This window comes from Platichthys flesus, chromosome 10 (assembly GCF_949316205.1).
Source record: "Platichthys flesus chromosome 10, fPlaFle2.1, whole genome shotgun sequence".
NCBI classification, from domain to species: Eukaryota; Metazoa; Chordata; class Actinopteri; order Pleuronectiformes; family Pleuronectidae; genus Platichthys; species Platichthys flesus.
The window spans coordinates 14,428,285-14,436,038 of record NC_084954.1 but is presented as its reverse complement, the minus strand read 5'-3'; the positions used below and the strand labels follow the sequence as shown (position 1 = coordinate 14,436,038).

At 38.7% G+C, this 7,754-nt stretch overlaps 1 long non-coding RNA gene across 1 annotated transcript; it reads right to left on the bottom strand.

Annotated features, from left to right (window-relative positions):
* Window positions 1-2,043: 2,043 nt before the first annotated feature.
* LOC133961823 (uncharacterized) lies at window positions 2,044-6,576 on the bottom strand. Its single transcript, XR_009922041.1, has 4 exons — window positions 6,231-6,576; window positions 3,731-5,409; window positions 3,486-3,587; window positions 2,044-2,791 (listed from the first exon to the last, which is right to left on the bottom strand). It is a non-coding gene; the product is annotated as an uncharacterized LOC133961823 (long non-coding RNA).
* Window positions 6,577-7,754: the final 1,178 nt, after the last annotated feature.

Here is a 7,754-nt window from a genome sequence, read left to right as displayed (position 1 = left end):
TGAGATCCAAATGGAAGGGCCCCATTAGAGCATCACTAGAAACATTAATGTGTGTGTTTGAGATGAATTGGGCCCCATAAGGAAAAGACTAGAGATGTGTGTGTGCTCGTTTAAGTGAGGTTCCCTCGTCATGAACTATGTTCCTTCATCATAAGTCTACCAAATCCGCCAATGAGTAACCCCCAATGTAAAGCTGTATCAGAATGCTATATCAACACCACAATATCTTTGTAAATGAACTAGATAGTGTAGAGGTCTAGATAAACAGTTTGTGATCACAGCGTCTTCATCATTCTTTTACCTGCGAGTTTGCAAGTTCAGTATTGGAATCTCCATGGGAGCCCGGATATGCTTTTAATATCTGGGTCTCTACTGCCACAGCAGGAGTCTGCAAGTTGGTCACCTGAAATTCAGATAAAAAACAAAAACACATAATGAATTGATGCAGATGAGGTTTTGAAGATATTGATAAGTTACAAAAGTCAGCTCTGTGATAAACGATTCTAAAACAGCATATAACCAAAGCTAAGTGTGTGGCAAAGACGTTTCTGAAGATCTGAACTACAGCCATCACAACATATAAGAGGCTAAAGCGGATCACATTCAAAATACCCTTTTTAAACATATAACCGTTCAGACAGTGTAATAATATTTCTGTAATAACTTGGTTTAGATAATGAGAGGTGTTGCCTTACTGATGTAAAATCTCTTAAAGTGAGATCCAAACAGGAGGGCCCCATTAGAGCATCTCTAGACACATTTATGAGTGTGTGTGTATGAGTAAAATCTCTAAAAGTGAGATCCAAATGGAAGGGCCCCATTAGAGCATCACTAGAAACATTAATGTGTGTGTTTGAGATGAATTGGGCCCCATAAGGAAAAGACTAGAGATGTGTGTGTGCTCGTTTAAGTGAGGTTCCCTCGTCATGAACTATGTTCCTTCATCATAAGTCTACCAAATCCGCCAATGAGTAACCCCCAATGTAAAGCTGTATCAGAATGCTATATCAACACCACAATATCTTTGTAAATGAACTAGATAGTGTAGAGGTCTAGATAAACAGTTTGTGATCACAGCGTCTTCATCATTCTTTTACCTGCGAGTTTGCAAGTTCAGTATTGGAATCTCCATGGGAGCCCGGATATGCTTTTAATATCTGGGTCTCTACTGCCACAGCAGGAGTCTGCAAGTTGGTCACCTGAAATTCAGATAAAAAACAAAAACACATAATGAATTGATGCAGATGAGGTTTTGAAGATATTGATAAGTTACAAAAGTCAGCTCTGTGATAAACGATTCTAAAACAGCATATAACCAAAGCTAAGTGTGTGGCAAAGACGTTTCTGAAGATCTGAACTACAGCCATCACAACATATAAGAGGCTAAAGCGGATCACATTCAAAATACCCTTTTTAAACATATAACCGTTCAGAGAGTGTTATAATATTTCTGTAATAACTTGGTTTAGATAATGAGAGGTGTTGCCTTACTGATGTAAAATCTCTTAAAGTGAGATCCAAACAGGAGGGCCCCATTAGAGCATCTCTAGACACATTTATGAGTGTGTGTGTATGAGTAAAATCTCTAAAAGTGAGATCCAAATGGAAGGGCCCCATTAGAGCATCACTAGAAACATTAATGTGTGTGTTTGAGATGAATTGGGCCCCATAAGGAAAAGACTAGAGATGTGTGTGTGCTCGTTTAAGTTAGGTTCCCTCGTCATGAACTATGTTCCTTCATCATAAGTCTACCAAATCCGCCAATGAGTAACCCCCAATGTAAAGCTGTATCAGAATGCTATATCAACACCACAATATCTTTGTAAATGAACTAGATAGTGTAGAGGTCTAGATAAAAAGTTTGTGATGACAGCATCTTCATCATTCTTTTACCTGCGAGTTTGCAAGTTCAGTATTGGAATCTCCATGGGAGCCCGGATATGCTTTTAATATCCGGGTCTCTACTGCCACAGCAGGAGTCTGCAAGTTGATCACCTGAAATTCAGATAAAAAACAAAAACACATAATGAATTGATGCAGATGAGGTTTTGAAGATATTGATAAGTTACAAAAGTCAGCTCTGTGATAAACGATTCTAAAACAGCATATAACCAAAGCTAAGTGTGTGGCAAAGACGTTTCTGAAGATCTGAACTACAGCCATAACAACATATAAGAGGCTAAAGCGGATCACATTCAAAATACCCTTTTTAAACATATAACCGTTCAGAGAGTGTAATAATATTTCTGTAATAACTTGGTTTAGATAATGAGAGGTGTTGCCTTACTGATGTAAAATCTCTTAAAGTGAGATCCAAACAGGAGGGCCCCATTAGAGCATCTCTAGACACATTTATGAGTGTGTGTGTATGAGTAAAATCTCTAAAAGTGAGATCCAAACGGAAGGGCCCCATTAGAGCATCACTAGAAACATTAATGTGTGTGTTTGAGATGAATTGGGCCCCATAAGGAAAAGACTAGAGATGTGTGTGTGCTCATTTAAGTGAGGTTCCCTCGTCATCAACTATGTTCCTTCATCATAAGTCTACCAAATCCGCCAATGAGTAACCCCCAATGTAAAGCTGTATCAGAATGCTATATCAACACCACAATATCTTTGTAAATGAACCAGATAGTGTAGAGGTCTAGATAAACAGTTTGTGATGACAGCGTCTTCATCATTCTTTTACCTGCGAGTTTGCAAGTTCAGTATTGGAATCTCCATGGGAGCCCGGATATGCTTTTAATATCCGGGTCTCTACTGCCACAGCAGGAGTCTGCAAGTTGATCACCTGAAATTCAGATAAAAAACAAAAACACATAATGAATTGATGCAGATGAGGTTTTGAAGATATTGATAAGTTACAAAAGTCAGCTCTGTGATAAACGATTCTAAAACAGCATATAACCAAAGCTAAGTGTGTGGCAAAGACGTTTCTGAAGATCTGAACTACAGCCATAACAACATATAAGAGGCTAAAGCGGATCACATTCAAAATACCCTTTTTAAACATATAACCGTTCAGACAGTGTAATAATATTTCTGTAATAACTTGGTTTAGATAATGAGAGGTGTTGCCTTACTGATGTAAAATCTCTTAAAGTGAGATCCAAACAGGAGGGCCCCATTAGAGCATCTCTAGACACATTTATGAGTGTGTGTGTATGAGTAAAATCTCTAAAAGTGAGATCCAAACGGAAGGGCCCCATTAGAGCATCACTAGAAACATTAATGTGTGTGTTTGAGATGAATTGGGCCCCATAAGGAAAAGACTAGAGATGTGTGTGTGCTTGTTTAAGTGAGGTTCCCTCGTCATGAACTATGTTCCTTCATCATAAGTCTACCAAATCCGCCAATGAGTAACCCCCAATGTAAAGCTGTATCAGAATGCTATATCAACACCACAATATCTTTGTAAATGAACCAGATAGTGTAGAGGTCTAGATAAACAGTTTGTGATGACAGCGTCTTCATCATTCTTTTACCTGCGATTTTGCAAGTTCAGTACTGGAATCTCCTTGGGAGCTCGGATCTGCTTTTAATATCTGGGTCTCTACTGCCACAGCAGGAGTCTGCAAGTTGGTCACCTGAAATTCAGATAAAAAACTGTAATATTGTAACATTTAGTTCTGAGAAATCATATAATTATCTTTCAAAACACAGATCACGATCAATTCTATATAAATGGAGAAATACAAATATTTAGACATTAGAAATATTATTTAGTCACCTTTTCATGGCTTGGCCCTTTTGAGTCACCAGAGTAGGAGATTATTTCGGTTCCTACCTCAATAAGCTTAATGGAAAATAGGCATAAGTTTGGCTTGTTGTATGGTGCAGTTTCGATATTTGTTGTTTTCATTAACCAATCTTCCAAGGGATCCGTCTTCTTTGGAAGCATCAATACTAAAAAGTAACAAAACCTCCTATTACACTATGTAGGGCTACATGATTATAACCAAAAGGGTTTCATGTAAATTATCAATTGATTATAGAGTACTTTAACATTTAAATAAAAAGAGCATGATTTCAAAATCCCATTCACAGGGCATCTAATAGAGGCAAAAACATGATTGAAATTGATGCAAAATATTCACAGATTTGTACCTAAAGAGAGCACTGCATTAATTTTCATGTTTTCCATCAGTTCGCTACCTTACAATGATAACACCCTTCACAGTGTTGCGGTTCATGATTTTTGAGTTGATGTTTGAGCAGCGGCGAAATATTGGATCAATACAATATTCTCCTTCTTGGCCTTCATGCATTTATCGAACCGCAGTAGGGATGGGACTTTAGAGGAGATTTCATGTTCGAATATTCATAACGTTATTGAACAATTAATCGATCATTCGCTAAGGCATTCTTTTTCAGTTTAGGAACCCTGGTCTGTGAGTTTACGGGAAAGGATGGGACGGTTAGAGTGAATACATATTTTCTTTAGATGTACAAATCACTGACCATGAACTTAAAGTCCGTTAAGATATCTGACAGGGATTTAGCACCCGTTACACTCATCTGCTGTAGGAAGTCGAGCTCCACAAGATACCGGAAGATGTTCTTCTCATAATGCGCGGGACTAGAACGATATTCATTAGGCTTGGATGTTATTCGAATAATTCTTAATGAACGAATATATGAATATCGATTATTCATTACCAATCCTAAACCGCAGTTCATGGAGATTTATTCAGGGGGTTTAATATTTGTGTTGCTTTGTGGAGCAGGCAAGTGGCATGCACTCTTTGGATAAGATTTTTGTTGTTTATGATCACAACTCTCCTGAATCTGAATTACCTAAAAACCCATGGGACGATGCTTTGTTTCGAGAGACTAGCTCTGAGACTCTGCCTCTGATTTTTGTCTAGCTGTCTACTCTGTTGGATTGTATATGTCAATATCGCAGTCGATCATGTTTATTTAATTGTGGAAGACCAAAATAATGATCACAATTACTATTTGATTAATTATGCAGCCCTCTTTTAAATAAGTTGAAGCTAGCATGTAATCATTCTCCAACAAAAAGGATATTTATTTATAATGCATGTGCACACAAGCCATATACCACAAAAAAAAGTTGTGCAATTGCATCTATATTTAATGTAAATATTCATGATAGAAGACAGGCTTATGTAAAATTGCCCATACAAGGCTGCATTTTACTTAAACAGCAGCCACAAGCAAGATGTTTTTAAAGATATCTGCTTCTGACGTCTATTTCAAATAATTATTTATACCATATGTACATGTTAATGAATAGTACTGAGAAATGCACAATATGCTACACCGACTGGACCAGACATGCTTCTTACCTTTGTAACTATCAATATATTTTTCTATAAAACACTGCTTGTCCCTTGAAGACAGAACCCACGATATTGCATCTTCTGCCGGCTGGACCCTCTTCCTCTTTAAAATAATTTTCAAATCAGACAGCAAACATGGATTTATTATCTAGGATTAGTCATCAGACCACAGGTGTGTCCAAGAGGTTTGTGCCGGTAGCATAATAAAATTCACCAATAATCATGAACCCCAGGATTCAACATGCCATTTTTCTTATTAAAATAATACTTGTATAGCATCAACACTGTAATGCATAATAAATGTATGCCTTTTTTTTAAGACAAACTGGAATAATGATGCTGCAGTGATGTTTAAATACTTATAAAGGCAAACAAAAACAGCATAAAAATAATCATTCATTTTTAACAGCACATCAGCAGCAAGATATCTGGTTCTAATGTAGCATCTAAGGATCCGATGCTAATGATAGCAGCTTGCAATCCGATGCTAATATTAGCTAGCGATCCGATGCTAATATTAGCAGCTAGCGATCCGATGCTAATATTAGCAGCTAGCGATCCGATGCTAATGATAGCAGCTTGCAATCCGATGCAAACATTCGCTAGCGATCAGATGCTAATATTAGCAGCTAGCGATCGATGCTAATGATAGCAGCTAGCGATCCGATGCTAATATTAGCAGCTAGCGATCCGATGCTAATAATAGCAGCTAGCAATCCGATGCTAACATAAGTCAGTGATACAACACTAATATTAGCAGCTGGCAATCCGATGCTAACATTAGCAGCTAGTGATCTTGATAAAATAGTATTTTATTAATCCTCAATGGCGAAATTGTTGCACTGCAGTTGCAAGAAACTGTGGGGAGGAACAAGAAAATGTCATATAAACCAAGTAAAACTCCACTAAAACTATTAAGCTTACCTGTCATCCATTGAGCTGCAGGCCCGGTCCACAGCGCGGCATTCGCTAAGCCCCGCCCACGTCCCGTATCATTGGCTGAAAGTTTACACACTTCTACTTGGTGTGTATCGGCGAAAATGGGAAAACCGGAAGTAGGGGGCGATAGAGAGCAAATAATTTCAAACACACGTTTCCACTTTTTGTTACCTTGTGGGCCAAGTGAAGAAGAAGCAACAGGGGCATTAGGGGAGGTTCCAGAGCTCATTTAAAGCAATAAACGTTGTGGGGCCCACCATTTTGGGCCCCACACCGTCTGAGGGCCCCATACCGTTGGTGTGCTCCTTGCCACTGGACCTCACAAAGTAAGAAATACGAGTGCACACACACACACACACACACACACACACACACACACACACACAGACACACAGATTTCTCCGAGGCAACTCCTCACGTCTTTGAGCTTTAAATGCTTCTGCAGGAGAGACCATTCATCAGAAAAGGAAAATTAATCCTGCGCTCCTTTAACTTCGTCCCGGGGAGGGAGATAATGGCAGAGACGACGGCACCTCCTCTATAGTCTCACTGATCTAGATGATGTGACAGGAGGAGGAGAAGTTATAGCTGGAGTTACCGCTCGGAATATATCATGTCTTCCTCACTCCATCATCCTGGCAAAATCTTCTCTTCTTATATATGATTTTATTTTGGTTTTCAGAATCCCACATGTTCACTTCTCACATACACTTTACCCACAAAGGGAAATATCCGATATATCATATTCCAAACAAAGCAAAACACAAACTATATCAACTATATTGGCTGTGTTAAAGGAGGCATATTATGCTCATATTAAGGTAGATAATTTCATTTGGTTTATTCATTTTATGCTTTCATGTTCAGAAAACTCACCACTTTCCTCAAACTGTCCATTGCTGCAGCTCCTCTTTTCAACCTCTGTCTGAATCACTTGATCTTAGCTGCTGTCTCTTTCAGCCCAGTCTGCTCTGATTGGACAGCTGCCCCTCCTTTTGTCATCCGCTTCACTGTGTGAAGGAAATGTCGCCCACTTCTCTCACTTTACCTGAGGCACAAGCAATCACAGGAAATTTTGCCCCATCTTGCCACTGTGTCCGGGTTCAAACGGCGCACAAAGGTGTACAACGTACATGTTCTCGTTTTCTGGGAGTGTCAGAGGTGTTACCCAATCAGCAACAACATTTTTCTACATGTTGTCCATCCTGAATCGGTCTCATGACCTTAGTGATGCTTCAGACCTTTACCTTTAGCATACACATATAAACAAACACAGGAAAGAACATTTTTAAAAGCATCATGTCTTCATGAAACGTTCTAGTGAAGGATCAAATCTTTGTTGAATGTAATTTATTCCTCGTTAAACATGAGCAGAGTTTTAAAACATCACTTCAGCCCATGCATTGTTTACATTCTTCTTCTTCATTAAACAATTAGTTTAATGGCAGCACCACAACCAATTTTCAATCAGGAAACCAGCATGACACTGATGGCACCACATGCTTGTGT